The sequence below is a fragment of the Hyperolius riggenbachi genome, chromosome 4 (assembly GCF_040937935.1).
Source record: "Hyperolius riggenbachi isolate aHypRig1 chromosome 4, aHypRig1.pri, whole genome shotgun sequence".
Taxonomy (NCBI): domain Eukaryota; kingdom Metazoa; phylum Chordata; class Amphibia; order Anura; family Hyperoliidae; genus Hyperolius; species Hyperolius riggenbachi.
The window spans coordinates 392,421,946-392,442,084 of NC_090649.1; the positions used below are offsets into that span (position 1 = coordinate 392,421,946).

Sequence of the window (20,139 nt, forward strand, 5' to 3'; positions counted from 1 at the left end):
TTCAGATCCATGACAAAATAGTAAGAAAAAATAAAGAAATACTTATTTTATCTTTATTCCAACCTATTAAATAATTATTGTCGTTGTCTACACATCTTTATGGGAATTCCCTGCACATCCTGCTTTTGTAACTACTTGACCACTGGACAGGAAGTAAAACTGCTGCCATACCACTTTAGGTCTGTACTCATGGACGGCGCCGCTACACTGGGGCACTGCCCCCCCCCCCCCGGTAATCACTGTGCCCCCCTGTAGTGCCCTCTCCACTCAGTAACATACAGTTAACTGTTTAAAGGCTCAAGCAGCATACAGTGAACAGGATAGGGTCTGTAAAAAAACTGTCAGCAGGAGTCTATGTAGGCATTAAGTAAATGGTCTTATCTATTTGCCATCATGAATACCTCACAATCCTTGCAAGATCCCTTATAATTAATGCATCTAGATGACACTTATATTTGCAAAACAAATCTATCTACCTCCTTCTGATTGTATGTTCTATCATTGTCAGTCAACAGAAATAGAGTCTGAAGAAGGCTTACAAGCTAAAAGCTAACATTTTTCTTTTAAATCAGTCAATAAACAAGAGCTTGTATTTTACAGACAGAAGTTTTGAATCAGTTTAATAATCTTGATTTAAAACTTACTGTCTATAAAATACAATCTCTAGTTTCCAGCAATGCTTAGCTACTAAGATAAGAAATTACACACAAAGTGTTTCATCTCCCTCCTGCCTCTTCCAGGAGGGAGAGACACAGGCTGGGGGCTGGAATAATTTGTCTGTGATCTGTCCACACAGGAGTGGCTTTCTAGCAAGCAAGGTTGAAAACATGCCAGCAAACTAGCCAAGATAATCTGTAGGTAACATTGCTTCAATAAAAGCACCATCACTTGGACAATCTGCTCTGCTCAAAAGCCTCTGAATTCTGGTTGTGATGTCTACATTTAATTTCTATAATTGCTGAACTAGTTAGCCTTAATTTAATCACCTGAGTTAGGCAAAAAATATCTAAAGCTCGCCAAACAAACATTGATTTTGACCACCCAAATGGGCCCCACCAGCCAGTCATCATGCTCCCTATGAGCCCCCCTCGAAATTTGAAGCTGGAGCAACCACTGTCTGCACTATTTAGTTGAGTAGCTAAGGAGCTGTGAGTCCAAGTGCAAGTTTTACATTGGGCACCCCAAGCGCTTTATACATATGCATTAATTCAGTGCACCAAAATTTGCCAAGGACAACCACAGAGCCAGAGGTGTAAGTAGGGGATGAGGAGCAGTTTAATGATTACTACTATTCAAAGCATCTATGGAAGTGATTATTACCAGTACAGGGCCAATAGGAAGCTAATACTGTGATTGGGGGAGGGCCCCTCTGCCCTAAGGGCCCCGGTGCAGGCGCAACCTCTGCATCCCCTATTGCTACGCCATTGGTACTCTTTATCCGCAGGGTAAAGAAAAAACAAGGTCTTCATTTTATTTTGTATTCTGAGAAGTGTTTATAGAAAGCAAAAAGCATGTGCAATAATTTAACAAGGAATCTCAATATGCCTACAGAGATTACACATTTCAGGTAGTGTGACAAAATATAACCTCGCACGAATGATAGATAGAAGTCCGTGCTTTCCAAAGCTTATAACCTTGTTATAGCTCGTGCTTTGCCTGGGGTAAGAGATAGTAAATTGTATGTAATTTATGCACTCCTATAAGTGCTCTATCTTCCTTAACAGCGTCAACATTTTATCCAAGTGTTTTCAGTCAGGAGTTGTTTATCTTATTCCTTGTGCTATTAAAACTTTATCCGCATGCAACCACTATATTATTAATTCTGCTTTGCTGCATTCACCAGTCTTTCAACATTTCCTCAGTGTTTCTATCGATATTCAAGTTACAGTAATGAAAATGGTATTTGTGCATTCTGTTTATTAGGTATTTGTGGACTGGACATAGCGAGGATTTGAACAGACTCAGCATAGACTGGACATCTCCCAGAATGCATCTGTGTAGAGCACCGCATACATTGTAATGTGGAATACATCAGAATCAGGTACTACTCTAGAACCCATCATGCAACACAGTTTTTCTGATTGCTTTTTGGGGATTTTGTCTTTCTCTTGCAAAGAATTGTGGGTGCCAGTTTCACAAACGTTTGCAATGGTTTTCCAATAATATGTAATACAGGTACTGTATATTTAAGAAGTGGTTCATAACCTATGCTATGTGTAACTCAGAGGATAACTCCTATAAATTCAGGAGGTAGAACTCCAAGCAGAAAATAAAGGTGTACTCCTGTGAGGAGAAAGGTTTACACTAAGCTCTTCAGTGAGTGCCTTCGTGGCCCATGGTGCTTGACTTCATTGATCCAGAGCCTTCTCCACCTGAATCCTCAACCAAGATCTTCAGCCTGCCAACCAAAAGATGGTTGCTTGCTACATCTGGCCTCTTCTAGCATTCGTACTCTTGGGATGGTAATTGGAGTTACTATGACTGGCTGACAGTGCCAGTGTAGTGGCAGAAGCTGTAGGGCAGATGACTACAACATCTAAACAAGAGTGACAGTGGCAAACAGGGTTAGGAGGCTTCTGAATCCAGGAAAAGAAGCAGTGGGGACCAGAGAGAAACTCACTTGGGTGGTAAGTATAAACTTTTTGCCTTATAGGTAATTCGTAGATATTATACTTCACAATGTTAAGCGCACATCCACATAAAATAAATATATTATGACTTCTACAACTTCATAGCTTCTTCACACTGTATGATGATATCCACCACCATTAGCACCCTTCTGTGAATAGACTCACCAGATATCTCTGACCACTGTTAGATTGGTCAGATATGCACAATATCCAGGGAGCCTGGGAGCCTCAGGTTCCTGGTGCTTCAACTGCTGTGGATATCCTGTGTCATGCAGGGTCTCAGCATTCCATGATTTGTTGCATATTTACCTCAAAGAAAATATCTCACATAGCATAATACTGTTTAAAAACACTCCCATTCTATAGACGTTATGTTGCACATAGAGTTTGTTATACGGGCTCTCCCCCGTTGCCTATGCTGGGCCAGATGACTCTTGTCCCCAGGTCCGTCTTACAGATTCTTCTGCCTTAGGGTTGTCCCGCATATAGGTAGGCCTGGTTGTTATCACCGCCATATACTTCCCAGAATGCTCATAGCTCATCAGCAAAACTCGTAGCTCATCAGGGGCACAGGGCTACAGGGGGCTGACAGAAGCCCCAGGTAAGTGTCTAGGCAAGCATGCAGCTAATCTTGTCAGATCTGACAATAATGGCAGAAATGCCTGATCTGCTGCATGCTTGTCCTATATATTTGTATCTTGTCCCACAAACATTACAATAACTTTTTATATTAAATTAATTATAAAATTATAACTTTTAACAGAAAAAAAGACAAATGAAGAAATAAAAAATACATATTTTAAAGAGGAATTATCAAAGAAACTGTCCTTCTGTTAACCCTACGTACCTGTAGAGCCAGTAACAGTAGAGAGCTTTTCAGAAGTCTTTGATCACAGCTAGGGCTTGATTCACTAACATTCAACAAATTGGCATTGGGACTAGAGCTGTACCATGTAGCTAGGTTGCACTTCTTTGTCACGATTCACAAAGGAATAATTTACTGTTTGTTTCTGCCCTGCTCACAAATACACTGCCTTCTCGCAGATCATATGAGAACAGATGAGAGATTTTTCAGCTGCAGAGAAAGGATCTGAAGAGAAGGACCTGTACTTTACTCCTGTGCTTGCATGCTTACACCCCCATTAAGTATGAGCTCTTCCTGTCTGTAAGGCAGAGAGACACAGGAAACGTGAGTTATTTACACACTATTTGAAGCTATAGTTCTGCTTTCTATCATTCTGAAGACCTTTTACTCACAGTATTACAGCCAGTGAAGACTGTATGCTGGATGTGCTGATCACAGTCCTCCACAGAAATGCCCAAAGTGAAAACTTTAAATGTCATATTTTCTTCACATAAAAAATGAAAAGATGAAAAAGCCTTTGTATTGCTATTTGCTAGTAATTACTGGAAGTATATGTTGTATTGAGAATTTTAGTTAACGTTGATAGTTGCCCATTACAGGACAACTGACGTGAGAAGACCATGGAGGCTGCCATGTTTATTTACATTTAAATAATACCAATTGCCTGGCAGCCCTGCTGGTCTGTTTGGCTGCAGAAATGTCTGAATAACACCAGAAACAAGCATGCAGCTAATCTGTCAGATCTGACAATGTCAGTGTCAGAATCCGCTCTGCTGGCCTTGATTCCCTGGACTGTTTTGTTTCCTATGCAGGTTGCATAGTTCAGTCCAGGGAAAAGAATTTAATAAATTTTAATTTTATAATCCCATATGTACTTTGTGCCATATTGCAGTACTGTGGCCAATTTATTTCCCCTGCTTTTACTCCCATCATTCGCGGCTAATTGGACGCTGCTCACCACGCTTTCCAGCGTGTGTTTGAACAGACGTCCTCGCTACCATCGCAAGGGGGTCTGGAGCTGGTGACGACACTTCTGCCCTGTCTCCACCCTGCTGCCACGGAGAGCCCGGTCCCTGGCTGTCTAAGAGGGACGCATGCGAATCGCGGCTGAGTACGCTGTACCAGCCACACTAATACTAGGTGAGACCTTTCCTAGTGTTATTTGCACTTTTATTGCTGGAAATCTCAGAGCGCTCCTCTTCTCTTTTTACATATTCCTTTAGTGATCAATATGGGAGCAGCCGAGTGCTTGTCGGGTGGCCAGATCGCACCTTGAGGGGCTCACTACCCCAGAACTTTTTACTTGTCCAGGGAAAAGAGGCCTTTTTGTCAGTTTGAAAGGCTGACTGATTTGCATCTACTTATCTTGCAATCTGCTTGTCTGCTTCCTTTGAAGGTTTCCAGTATAGATGTCACTTCCTCCCAGAATTCCTTGCTCGTCATAGGTTTTGTTTGGTGAAGACTGACTTTAGAGCCTCAGCCTCTTTGTACCTTATTGCGAATGTTCTAGTGTAGCTAATTCTTGGGGAGTGCATTTTGCACTCCTCCTAGTGCAGTCAGGTTGTATATTATTTGTACTGCCTAAGTCTTGTTTTGTCTTGTCCTCTCTTGCGATTGTACTATCTCCTGCGGTGGCAGATAGTAAATCGTCCTGTCCTGTTCCTAGATCGCATTCGCCCTACCGTTAGAGGCGGTGGATCTCCCTTGTCTGAATCATGGAGTATAACCTTAGCTGCGGTTGCTACTGGTGACTCCTTCAGTCTGTCTTGTCTGGAACGAACACTTGCTGTTGTCTGGTGTGAGACAACCAATTAGCAAGCATTCCCGATATCTGTTTGTCTTTGTTCTCCGTGTTCATACATTAGTCAGGGTTGGTACGTTTTGTCACTGTTGCGCTTAACGTGCGGTGACCGTACATTTAATGCGCTTGTCACTGTTGCGCATAATGTGCGGTGACCGCATTTAGCCGGTTTATTTGTTATTTTCCTTGGCGTTCAGAGTGTAGTTATTTGCTGTGTCTTTCTTACTCAATTCATGCTCTGTCTTTGCTCAGTCTTGTGTTGCTGATAGCAATCGCCTCTTTTGCGATTAGCTTTCTTACTCTGGTCTGTTCTGATGTGATATGTCTACCGTCGCTGGGTGGCGACTAGATTGGTAGACATTCACATGGTCTGTCTCTGTTCTTGCTTTCTTCTGAGTTGCTACTTTGTTGCCCAGTCTTGCTTAATCATACAATTTCAATCTGGCACTGTGGCTGTACAGAGGACTTATTCCTCTGTACTCCACAGCTCCATCTGCTGATTGGAATTCTCCTCTACAAATATATACTGCGTACTTTGCTCCTGTGACTGTGGGGATTTCCTTCTGCTTCAGCGCACGTGGTGTGCGCTGCCTGGAAATCGCCCACAGATCATTACAGTCAGAATGACCTGATCTGCTGCATGCTTGTTCAGGCTCTATGGCTGAATGTATTAGAGGCAGAGGGTCAGCAGGGCTGCCAGGCAACTGGTACTGCTTAAAAGGAAATAAACTTGGCAGCCTCAATATACCTCTAGTATTGGTATCGGGATGAGAAGTTAGAAGGGTAAGTATAATTATACTCACAAACCAGGGTTACCACCAAGGCTACCACTGTAAATGCAGGTGGGAAGATTAGACCTGTTCCCACTCAGTATTAAGAAATCGCTCTCTGTACATAGGAAGAACAAAAAAAGGGGGGTGTCACCCCTCCACCTGGGGTGGACTGGAACTATGAGCGAAAGAACAGAGGCGCCAAAAGATTAAAATGCAATAAAACTTAAAACATGAAGCAACAGTGGTGTACTTACCTACTACAAACAAACCCAGGAGTATATCAATAAATTGTATTGCTAAACGTTATTACGTTTGTCGATTTTGTCCTTTGGAGTAAGCAAGTCCACCACTGCCACTCCATGTTTTAAAAGTTTTATTGCATTTTAATCTTTTGGCATCTCTGTTCTTTTGCTTATACTCTCACATCAGGTGTCCTTTAGGCCAGTCCTGTTTGAGGACATCATTTAGGATCCAGAAGATGAAAAGACAAATGTAATATGTGTTTTTCAAATTCTTCCACGTTATGGAATGAATGGTCCTGACTACAATATAAAATGTTGATCCCTGTTGAATATTCATCAGCTGCTAAATAGTTTTAGATGGCTCATTTTCCTGATTACTTTGTTTGGAGTTACTATCTTTTTTTTTCTATTAAGATCTAGCACATCACATGAAAGCAAGTCTTTTTTTTTCAGAAGAGATGACAATGCCATTTGAGAATTAATACCAGTTGTCAACGAAAGTCCTAGATACAAAGCGGAATCCATTATGCATATCAATAAACAGATGCAGATTAATGTACTTTGCACAGGATGGAATCTGTAATGAAAAGGATAGCTCTTGATGCTCTTTCCTTGTTAAAGTATATTATAAATAAATAAACCTTAATGCCACATAGGAAAATGTGCAATGCGGAGGTGACTAAGACACTTCAGAGGGTGCATAAAATATTCCATTAACATTGTAATGTAGGGAACATATCATATTGTTTCTCATCCAGCTTATTACTGTAATCAAATTCTAGTTCATCAAGGCCGCCGGTGACAATGAGGTCATTTCAGCTGTTGTTTTTTGTGCAAAATAATAATTTCCTTTTTTGTTTAAAATGAAACACGATTATTGCGGAGAAAAAGGGGATTAAAGGAGTACTATTGCGACAAATTGTAGAATTTAAGATACGTGTATACATACTAACAAGAGGTACATTTTATACCAGATTTACCACTTGACCCCATGGGCTATTTTAACCTTACTGCCAAGAGCCATTCTCACCTTTCAGCTCTCTTCCCAATCAGTTGGCCATAACTTTATCACTGCTTATCACACCTTAATGATCTCTATCTTGTTTTTTCTTGTTTTCAGTAATTATTTTTTGCCTTTTATAGGGAAAAACAAGGAGAAATGAAAAAAATATACTATTTCTCCAATTGCATCCCCAATTGTTTTAAAATAATGCTACTACAGATAAAACCCACACAATTTATTTGGCCATTTGTCCCGGCTATCATCACAACATTTAGCCACTTCACCACTGAGGGGTTTTACCCCTTGAGCACCAGAGAAATTTTCACCTTTCAGCACTCCTCCCATTCATTCGTCTATAACTTTATCATTACTTATCACAATTAAATTAACTATATCTTGTTTTTTTCTGCCACCAATTAGGCTTTCTTTAGGTGGGACATTATACCAAGAATTATTTTATTCTAAATATGTTTTAATGGGAAAATAGGAAAAATGTGGGGAAAATTCATTATTTTTCAGTTTTCGGCCATTATAGTTTTTAAATAATGCATGCTACTGTAATTAAAACCCATGAAATGTATTTGCCCATTTGTCCCGGTTATAAAACCGTTTAAATTATGTCCCTATCACAATGTTTGGCGCCAATATTTTATTTGGAAATAAAGGTGCATTTTTTTCAGTTTTGCGTCCATCCCTAATTACAAGCCCATAGTTTATAAAGTAACAGTGTTGTACCCTCCTGACATAACAATTTAAAAAGTTCAGTCCCTAAGGTAACTATTTATGTATTTTTTTTAATTGTACATTTTTTAATTTTTTTTTAATTACAAAAAAAAAAAAATGGGGAGTGTGGGAGGTAATGAGTTATTTTTTGTGTATAAGTAATGATTTGTATGTGAAAAATGCTTTAGGGTGTAGTTTTACTATTTGGCCACAAGATGGTAACAGTAAGTTTTTGTTTAATGCGACCTCCAAGCGTCCTTCCGGACGCTTGGAGGAAGTACTAGGAGGCTGGGTAAGTTGTTTTTTTTTCACAATGATCGCGCTGCTTAGCGGAAAAGCAGCGGATCATTGCGGGGCTCAGATCAACGAACAGGAATGGATTTTCCCGTTCATTGATCTCCGGGCGAGCGGCGGGCGGCATGTTTACGAGCGGGAGTGCGCGCTAGAGCGAGCGGGAGCGCGGGCAGCGGCGAGAGCGCGGAAAGTACGGATTTCTCCGTCCCTGGGGGTGAAAGGATGGAAAAAGAGACAGAGAAATTCGTACGGGCGGGGGTAAAGTGGTTAAATGATGTTCCTAGTACAATGTATGGTGACTATATACTATTTGGAATTAAAGGTGTATTTTGTTTTGTGTTTTATGTACCATATCAATAATTACAAGCCTTTGTTTGCCAAAATAACAGTAATATACCCTCATAACATACATATCAAAAAAAGCTGAGTCCCTAAAATTACCATTTATGTTTTTCTTTAAAGTGAGACGAAGCACCCTCATGTATTTTACCATATAAATAAGTGGGAACATTAGAGAAAACACCTGCCCTGCTCTCTGTTTCATCCTCAATGCTAAAAGTGTCTGTTATCAGCTGCGATAAGAATCCCCGACTGAGCATTCAGTCTGGCTTTGCTGGGAATGATTATAGATGAGTCATTATAGCAGAGCCACAAGCAGGGGCGTAGCTAGAAATGACTGGGCCCCATAGCAAAAAAAAATTATGGGCCCCCCCCCCACCTTCCAACCCCACAGACCTCGGACCTCCCACCCAAACATTTTGTGGGGAAATCTGATTTCCCCACAAAACGCAACCAGATTGTCGGCAGATTTCCACACAATATGCAACCAGATTGTCGGCAGATTTCCACACAATATGCAACCAGATTGTTGGCAGATTTCCACACAATATGCAACCAGATTGTTGGCAGATTTCCCCACAAAACGCAACCAGATTGTCGGCAGATTTCCACACAATATGCAACCAGATTGTCGGCAGATTTCCCCACAAAATGCAACCAGATTGTTGGCAGATTTACCCAAAAATTGCAACCAGATTGGCAGCAGATTTCCCCCCAAAAATGCAACCAAATTGGCATCAGATTTCCCAAAAAAATGCAACCAGATTGGCATCAGATTTCCCCAAAAAAATGCAACCAGATTGTCGGCAGATTTTCCTACAAAATGCAACCAGATTGTCTGCAGATTTCCCCATAAAATGCAATCAGATTATCGCCAGATTTCCCGACAAAATGCAATCAGATTGTGGCAAAATTTCACCAACAAAATGCAATCAGATTGTCGCCAGATTTCCCCACAAAATGCAGATAGCTGGGTGGCAGGGTAGGCAGTTAGGTAGCTGTGTGACAGGGTAGGCAGATAGCTAGCTGTGTGGCAGGGTAGGCAATTAGGTAGCTGGGTGGAAGGGTAGGCAGATAGGTCGCTGGGTGGCAGGGTAGGCAGTTAGGTAGCTGGGTGGGCAGTTAGGTAGCTGGGTGGGCAGTTAGGTAGCTGGGTGGGCAGTTAGATAGCTGGGTGGGCAGTTAGGTAGCCTCGGTTAGGCAGCCGGGTGGGCGGTTAGGCGGCTCCGGTTAGGCAGCCTTGGGCAGTTAGGCAGCTGGGTGGTCGGTTAGGGCTGGGTGGGTCGGTTAGGCAGCGGGGTGGGTGGCTGGGTGGGCGGTTAGGCAGCTGGGTGGGTTGCTGGGTGGGCGGTTAGGCAGCTGGATGGGTGGGTGGGCGGTTAGGCAGCTGGATGGGTGGGTGGGTGATTAGGCAGGTGGGTGGGTGGATAATTAGGCAGCTGATGGCTGGGTGGGTAATTAGGCAGCTGGGTGGGTGGGCTTTGTGCTGGTAATTAGGCAGCTGGGTGGGTGGGTAATTAGGCAGCTGGGTGGGTGGGTAATTAGGCAGCTGGGTGGGTAATTAGGCAGCTGGGTGGGTAATTGGGTGGGTGGGTAATTAGGCAGCTGGGTAGGTGCTGGTAAGTAGTCAGCTGGGTGGGTGGGTAATTAGGCGGCTGGTTGGGTGGCTAATTAGGCAGCTGGGTGGGTGGCTAATTAGGCGGGTGGGTGGCTAGTGGGGTAGGGGCCCGACTCCTATCCCCCCCTGCCTCACCTGGGGTCCGGAGTCCCCCCTCCTTTTACGAGCGGCGGCGGGAAGTGCGGCATATTCAGCAGGCTCCGGCGGGGTAATCAGCCGCTAGAGGTCCAGCTGCCTCCAGGCTACGGTGTCTCCTCTGTATGCCGCGCGCAATAAACCAGGAAGCAGTGCGCGCGGCATACAGAGGAGACACCGTAGCCTGGAGGCAGCTGGACCTCTAGCGGCGGATTACCCCGCCGGAGCCTGCTGAATATGCCGCACCTCCCGTCGTAAAAGGAGGGGGGGGGGGAAAGCCGAGATGAGGGAAGGGGGCCGGGGTCCGTCACGGCCGTATAATAAAAACATTAAAAAAATAAAAAGTACTCTCAGGCAGCTGCGGGCCCCCTGTGACTTAGGGCTGCCGCGGGGCCCCGTAGCACCGCTATGGCTGCTCTCCCCATTGCTACGCCACTGGCCACAAGGGTAGCAGACACCAGAGAAGACAGACTCAGCTATAATCATTCCGTAGCAAAGCCAGACTGAATGCTCAGTTGGGGATTCTTATCAGAGGTGATAACAGGCAGATTAAAGAGAGAACAATAAAACAAAGAGGAGATTAGGTGTTTACTGTCATGTTCCCACTGATTTATAAGGTAAAATACACCAGGGTGCTTATCAGAGGTGATAACAGGCAGATTAAAGAGAGAACAATAAAACAAAGAGCAGATTAGGTGTTTACTGTCATGTTCCCACTGATTTATAAGGTAAAATACACCAGGGTGCTTCGTCTCTGGTTCTCTTTAATCTGTCACTTTTTTTTTTTTAAAGTGTTTCTTTGCTTGGTAATTACAGGAGGAGGGGGGTGGAGGGGTTCGCAGGGGGTAATAACTAACATATTTTTTTTAAATGGATTTTAAATTAAAACTTTTGTCCACAAGATTGCGCTATACATTATCCTGGGTTACTAGGAAGTGTTTGATCATTTCTTTACACCATTTTTTTACTTTCAGTTTTATGAATGAACATGGCTTCTGATTGGAGTCATGTTCATTTATTTCCAGGCACTTCACCATATCCGATGTGTAAGTACCGCAGTGAACAAGCAGTGCTAATTGACAGGATGTACTGGTATGGTTGAGCTACTGGGGCTCAATCAGGATGTACTGGTACGTGTACATCCAGATTGAGTTAAGAGCCTAAAATATACTATAAATAACTTTTCTCCTATGTTACTGTCTCTTACAGATTTGACAGGTTTTGGACTAGTCCATCTTCTCATGGGGAATTCTTAATATTCTCTTTTTTTATGAAAGCATTTCCTGGAAAGGATTTATACAAAGATGCCGACCAGCCTGCCTTTGCGATTGGGTCCAATAATGTCTAGCTACACCACTACATCCCTAGTTTCCTACTATTTTGGAAATTGGACTGAGCAAGTGCCGTTCAGTAAGTGCTTTTGAGAAGACAGAACACCCTAAGAATCCCCCACGAGGGGGTCCAAAACCTGCCAAACCTGTCAGATTTTTACAATGTACTGTGAGAGGCAGAAAAATAAGAAAAATATAATTTTTGTGCATTTTATTCCACAACAAATGTACATTTTTTACGTACATAAACATGTATTTTAAATGTACCAATTTTTCCTGATAGTGGTCCTTTAATATCAACCCTTGTATCAGCTAGCTTATTTAAGCATGTACAACATGTGTGTGTAAAACACAGTTATTCAAAACCGTTCCTAACAGAGACTGTGATATGGGTGTGTCCAAGCTGTCCGCCAGCTAATGGAATAGTTTGGGTGTGGAAAATAGTTAACAAGCTCCTGCCCTGTGCAGCTAATTACTCAGACAGCAAAAATAGCACACATTTCAGGCTTGCAAATATTGGACTTTTAACTTCAGTCCAATAAAAAAATGTATATCAGGCTGCCAACTGAAAAATTACAGAGCAATGATATATGTCATTTTGCAATAAAAGTCGGTCTTTATAAGTTTCACTTTAACCACTTAGTGCCAGTACTACAGTTTATTTACATGATCATTGCCACAAGTTTAGGCACAACAACATGAATACACGTCTGTAGCTATTAGTGAGCACCTGAGCTGATTATCCCCTGGGAACTTACTAGAACTAATTTAGGAAGCTAATTGACAAACGGAAGTGATGCTGACTGAGGTGAGCATATCTCCCAACTTTTTGAGATAAGAAAGAAGGACACTTTAAGGCCCCTGTCACACATCTAACCACGCCCCCACCACACCCCTTACCATGCATATCACAAAGAATTCAGAATAAAAATATGTGGTTTTACCATTAAAACCACACCGGTCCATTCTATCATCATCAGATTTTGTTCATTTTAACACTTAAAAATAAGAAATGTATCCATTTAATTGATGGACATAAAGTTTAGAGTCAATTAAACACATTTTCAGTAGAAAGATACATATATTAACATAGATCTGTACATCAGTCTTGAAAGAGGAACAAACAAGGAAGAAAGAGGGACAGAGGTATTTGGTTCCCAAAGAGGTTCTGAAAGAGGGGCTGTTGGGAGCTATGGATAAGTAGTACATTAACTATCCCATTCCAACCATGAGCATAGCTTAAGCTTACCTATGGCTCCTCCAGCTGCGTGTACCCTGGTACACATATCTGAGGCTGAATTACATTCAGTAATGGAGGCAATGGGGAGATACTACTTACCCAGCATGCTTCCAATATCTGAAGGGAGGAGGGAGCACCAGGGAGATCAGGCAGCATCATATTTAGGGTACTAGGAGGGTGTCATAGAGGAGAAACCACCGTATGGGAGGCACCATGTAGGAGGCTTTGGGAGCACCCTATAAGAGGCACAGACAATGCACCATATAGAAGTAATGGGGATACCATATAGGAAACACAGAGGGGGTACTACAATATATAGGGAAAGATCATAAAGGAGGCATTATAAAGGGAAATAGAGCACTATAGGGGGGCATTATATATATATGGTAGCACTATATATAGAGACATAGGGCAACAAAGTATATAGAGCACTACAAACAGAGAGGTCACTATATCGCGGGAGTATTAAAGGGGAGATACATAATTTAGGGGAATGAAAGAAAGTATGCAGTTTGAACAAAACAATGGGGCATTTACAGTAACAATACTGATAATTCTGAGGAGTCTGGCGGGAGTTCACAGTAATGGTCCGCACCGTGATTGTCACTGGCATGGAGAGATACTACTTACACAGCATGCTTCCAATGCCGATCTCTGCATGGAGAGGGGGGGGGGGGGGGGGTCACTACAGCACCAGGGAGATCAGGCAGCATCATATATGTGGCATTGTCATAGAGGAGAAACCACCATATAAGAGGCACAGGGAGGCACCGTGTAGGAAGCTCTAGGAGCACCATATAAAAGGCGCAGAGAATGCACCATATAGGAGCAATGGGGGTACCATACAGGAGACACAGAGGGGGTACTATATAGAGAGAGATCATACATCACAATGTAGCAGCAAAAAAATGTAAGTGTTATGAAAACCAGGATAAATAGCCAAATATATTTTCCAGCATCCATCTACATGCTGACGTTTTATTTTGAAACTACATTGGTGAAAACTGAGAAATTATATATTTTTATTTTTATACTTTAAATTGGATCGATTTCAGCCAATCTCCCCCTCCCTCATATAAATATATAGAAAGGCATAGCTAAAATGTCAAAGTTGCTCTGATTTAGGAGGTGACATGGTTTAAATCATCATATCATTTTCCACAAGTTAAGGAAATTGCCTGATTAGCACTGAACAAGATATGAGGAATGCAATCCTATTTCCTTAAAAAAATCAAATAGTTTGGGTTCACTATTACCTGGGTTACATTACATATATGAAATAGATATGCAACCAGCAAAGTCAGACTGTATACCTGGTCTGCAGGTCCCTTCTGGGTCAATGGCCTATAATATATTGGAGGCAAATGAAAAGTGTAATAGCCAATAGAAAATTAAAAAAGGAAGCCATTGTTTCTAAAATATCCAAAAGTAATGAATAATGATTTATTCAGGTATCCTGTCACTGCATTATGCCTAGTCCTAAGTTCTGGGAGGTCACGTCTCCATGTGATGTGTGCATCAGAAGATTTCTCCATTCAATTCAATAGTAAAATCTAATGCTTTACAATGCAGGCAAGGTATAAACTGACTGTGACACAGACTTCACTGTTACCATAACTGCCACAGTTCAGTGTATTTTAACTCTGATAGCCACCAAAGCTCTGTTACACACACTAACTTCTTGTCTCACTTATCTGTAACCCAGGTCCTCATAGGCAATATAGTTATTTTCTGTTATGCATTTCTGTACATTTTTATTATAAGTGGGATTCAGAGCTCAGTCATGCGCAGATCTAGAGCATACAGGTACAATGTAAACAAGAGACACACAGCATTAAATGACAAATATGATTTATTTATATTTTATACAGTGATTTACAAATGGTTTCAGAAAACATCCACAATTCTTTAATAATTTATCAGTTCTAAAAAAAACTCAAATAACTCTTATAGCTTGATTGACTAAAGGAGTGATTTACTCTCTTGGAGGAGTGAACCTGTTTTGATGCCATCAGTAAAGGCTAGAATACTTGCCTTGCAGCATTTAAGTCCTAGGGTTGAGCACCAACAAGGGCATTATCTACATGTAGTCTGTACAGTTTATTCTGCCTGTATTTAAATGGTTTTTGACCAACGTCTCAAAAATATTTCCATAGGTGAACTGGCTTTACCCCTTTCCCAACAATAGAGTAATGGAATTAATTAGAGATGGCCCTAACCTCCGATTTTTGGTTCGCGAACCGGGTTCGCAAACCTCACGCGAAAGTTCGGTTCGCGCGAACTTTTGCGAACCGCAATAGACTTTAATGGGGAGGCGAACTTTGAAAAATAGAAAAAAATTATGCTGGCCAAAAAAGTGATGGAAAAGATGTTTCAAGGGGTCTAACACCTGGAGGGGGGCATGGCAGAGTGGGATACATGGCAAAAGTCCCTGGGAAAAATCAGGTTTGGACGCAAAGCAGCATTTTAGGGGCAGAGATCACATTGAATGCTAAATTGCAGGCCTAAAGTGCTTTAAAACATCTTGCATGTGTATACATCAATCAGGTGGTGTAATTAGAGTACTGCTTCACACTGACACACCAAACTCACTGTGTAACGCACCACAAACAGTTGTTTGTGTAGTAACAGCCGTTCTGGACTGGTGCGCACCATGGCCAGAGTGCAGGCGATAGCAGTTTTCCAGCCCATATGGTAGTTAGGCATAGGTAGATGTCCCAGTAGTTAGCTAGGCATAGGTAGGTGTTCCCGTATAGGTAGGTGGGTGCCCCAGTATTTAGCTAGGCATAGGTAGGTGTCCCAGTATAGATAGACAGGGCCTGGCACAGTATAACGATTACCAAGGTCCAGCTGCAACAGAGAGGGCTGTATAATGCAGTGTCAGTGGGCAACACAACAACAAAAAAATAGATCACAAGAACAAGATTAGCTCTCAAAAGAGCTGTTGTGGGGTGCTATTTTAGCAATAAGAATCAGCAAGGAGCAATCTAAGAAGCCTACAAGAGCCTAACTAATATTTCCCTATGAGAGAGTCTACAGCAGCTGCCCCTTCTCTATTTACTGCAGGCACAAGAGTGAGTCCAAAGCCTGACGCTGCCTGCCTTTTATAAGGGGGGAGTGGCTCCAGGAGAGAGTGTAGCCTGATTGGCTACAATGTGCCTGCTGACTGTGATGTAGAGGGTCAAAGTTGACCCTAATGGTGCATTATGGGGGCGAACCGAACTTCCGCAAAGGTTTGTGGTTCTCCACGAACGCGAACCACCGGAAGTTTGCCGGCGAACTGTTCGCCGGCAAACCGTTCGGGCCATCTCTAGAATGAATCTGATTTTCTTTGTAAAGAAGTGATTCAAATGTATCAAGCGCCTTAAACACATGGGGCTCGATTCACAAAGCGGTGATAACTCAGTTATCACGCCTAAAAGACTTTAGGCGTAATAACCTTTGCACCAGCAAAGTTATCACCGCTTTGTGCTCTAACTCGCGCGAAGTTTCCGCGCGTACGCGCGCGCGCAAAGTCCCATAGGGCTTAATGGGCACTTCGCGCGGGAGTTCGCGCGAATTCCTTCAGATCACGCCTAAACTAGGTTTAGGCGTGATAAAGGGCTTTTCACAGGCGTGCAAAGTGTTTGCACCGCTTTGTGAATCAGGCCCATGTAATAAATAATAGTAGAGATAAACAGTAAAACTTTATAACCACATTTTTTTTCACAAATTTGATTTCACTTCTCAAACAAACGCACTTCACCAAAAGATAAAATAAATCCTTAAGCTAACCATCTCAAAAAGGCAATGTTTCCTGTTTCACAACCATGTCGGTGATCAACAAACTTTTATGCTCACTTTTAATTCAAGAACACATACAAAGTAGTAATAATGTAAACATAGCACTGTAAAGCATGTTTAGTGTAAAAAGGAGATGCAAAGTCTTAATTATATGTCCATATTCACAGATATCTATGCATATTAAGTGATCAGATAAATGCTTTTGCTGGCGTTGTCTAACATTATTTATATTTAATCATTTTATATTCAGATTATAAAATGTAAAATAGGACATTCATCATAAAATCTGTTTTCTTTCCATACTTCCGTAAAAAGAAAACGGTTAAATTAATAAAGGGTGTTTAAAAAAAATATGCCATTAGTACAAAATATTGCAGGTGTACATTGTACACCATGAATATATTAAACAAATTCTGTCTTTTCTATAGCATTGTGAAAGAAGCATTAAGTCCATTTTGTTTTATGAACCTAGTGTATTGATTTTCTACATTTTTGAGCCTATTTAAAGAATACCAAATTTAGAGCACACTAGCCGACGCCAACCAACTTACTTCTTATCAGCCTAGACTACAGTGTAATAAAATCTGATTTATTAAAGAGAAACTGTAACCAAGAATTGAACTTCATCCCAATCAGTAGCTGATACCCACTTTCCCATGACAATTATTTCCTTTTCACAAACGAATCATCAGGGGGCTCTGTATGGCTGATATTGTGGTGAAACCCCTCCCACAGTGTGATGTCAGGACCATGGTTCAGACATCCCACTGTGGGAGCCTTGCTGTATTGTGAGAAATAACAGCTGTTTCCAACTACCAAAAAAGCAAGCAGCATCTCTTTCCACTGACATCACTTGCCAGTAATAAAAATGTCACCATGTGATAAATGTCAGAATGTAAATCAGGGAGAGGAAAGATTTTACAATGGGCAAACACTGAATAAATCATTTATACATAATTATTGTAAAAATCAAAAACAATTTTTTATTACATTATTTTCACTAGAGTACCTCTTTAAGGTGCACATACACACACACAATTACTGTTGCCCGTGTTGAATTTTGGGGCTGAGTTCTGAGCAGACGCATCACAGCCTACAGATGGACTGGGTTTCTTGGGTGAGAACTCTCTAGCGTGTGTACAAGTCTTTGCTCCTCTCTGCATGATATCAATGCTATAGCCTTAATGTACCCATATACTCATCGATTTCTGCCAGTGATATATAGCTGATTCGACCGCTCTGATTGAATTGGCTAGAAATCAATACTGCAGGCAGCATGAGCAGTTGCCCAATCGATTTCTGACCAAATTCAATCAAGTTATTTACTTGATTTCGAGGTTGAATGGCTGCTGGTGGCAGACCGATAGCCCATAGCGTTGCATTGGATCGAATAGTGCCACTCTAAATTTCGATGGATTTTCAATCGATTTTATACTGAAATCTATTGGAAATCTGTTTCTAATGTGTGGCACACATAGTATAGATTCCTGTCAGATTCGACCTGACAGGCATCTTACAGGAATCTATCTGATGGTTAAATCTGCTGGATACCTTAAGTAAATGCAGTAATAACAGATCTGTATCAAGCCATTTCTGCAAATTCAACAAGGATGAGCATGCAAAACTGCTAAAAAAAAAGTTATGAAAAATGATTATATTGTCAAAAATATTTTAATAGATTTTTCCCAATTTGATTTTCTAACAGGTCTATGCTTTGCACTACATAATAACACTATGGGCTTGATTCACAAAGCGGTGCTAACCTATTTAGCACGTCTAAATTCTTTAGGCGCGCTAACCAGGGTGCTAAGTAGGTTAGCACCGGTTTTCTCAATCAGATCGCGCTCTAATTACCACGTGCAAAGTTTTGCCCGCGCAAAGTCCTATGCACGCGCTAAGTCCCATAGGCTTTAATGGACACTTCGCGCGGAGCGCCCTGCGCTCTGTGCAGTGCGCGCGTAAAGTTTTACGCGCATAAAGTTTTGCACGCATAAAGTTTTAAAAGCTCGTTTAGATGTGCTAAGGGGGTTTTCACAGGCGTGCTAACAGTTAGCACTGCTTTGTGAATCAAGCCCTATGATAGCAAAGATGATTTATAATTAACAAAACATTTTTATTTCACATTATTTTTATACAATATTCCTTTGTTCGTTTACTTCATCTAAAGCTTTCACTGTAATTAAGAATGTAGACTTTGAATTAAATACATTTTCATAGTGTTGGTGCTCTTTGAAAAAAAATGTGTGCAAAGTGTTTCCTGTCACTTCCTACTACGAGCATATTAGCAAAGTATGGTTCTCTCTACGTTTCAATTATGGGAAGTTGTCAATTATTTTAGCATTTACAAAATATGATCCGTCATATATTCCTATTCCTACAGCACTTGTTCTAAATTTGGCAAAACTTTTCAAATGATCCTATTCTGATATTTCTCATATTTCTTACAGTTGCTAATTTTACACAGTAAACCAATACGTTCTGTTAACAAAGTAGATGCTCTTTTAACCCCCTAGGGAATGTTACGTGTCTTCTACTCAGTGGAATAGTGATTAGGATTACTTCTTCTAATGTAGTCTGCGGCTGCCAGCTGGATGGTTTCCAAAGTATCTGAGCTGTGATATCAATCTCAGTGAAGGAGGCTAAGATGCGAAAAGTGTCTGTATATTATCGTTATACACATATTGTCATTTAGAAAGTAATTTTGTGTTCACAGTGTGGGTAGGGAGGCTTAAAGAGCTCATGGGTTTACATCACTGCAGGAAATATAATGGCATCACTGTGGTACAAATTTGATAATTTATGATATACCAGGTTAGTATTCTAGTGTTAAAACTTTAGTGAACCTTCTAAGTAATACAACATAAAAAACAAATGTCCTATGCAGATTGTAGTAAGGCAGAGAGACCAGTCTGTAGGCTGATGTTACTGCTTTAAAGGGAACCCGAGATGGGGATTTAACCCCCCCCCCCACAAAAAAACAATGCTACCTGATCCGGGGACTGGGCGGATCAATCCTCGCCACGCTCGCACTGCTCCTGTGGCCTGCATTGCCTCAGTTTTGTTTTTGTGACCCCTGGGGTTACGACGTTGGAAGAGCTCCCCTGTGGATCTCACACAGAGCAGCATGCAGGGAGGCGGGAAGCAGCTGGGGAGCGGCCATGGAGAGGCAGAGCTGCCTGGTGGCAGCTAGGAAAGGCCTGCAGGAACGCCCCCAATGGGCATTTAGCAAGGATTACCTCTCCTCCGTTACCCTCAAGATTGGTGACAAGCTACATGTCGCCAATTTCAGAGGGAGACAGTCTTGAGGTGGGGCAGAGAGCAGCGCAGTGGGAGGGGGGGGGCACAGACGCATGTCATGCAGC

At 41.7% G+C, this 20,139-nt stretch overlaps 1 protein-coding gene across 1 annotated transcript in view; it reads right to left on the reverse strand.

The window, feature by feature from the left end:
- SYNDIG1 (synapse differentiation inducing 1) overlaps positions 1–20,139 on the reverse strand; it is a 383,620-nt gene that overhangs the window by 30,996 nt on the left and 332,485 nt on the right. The gene's annotated exons all lie outside the window — the stretch shown is intronic.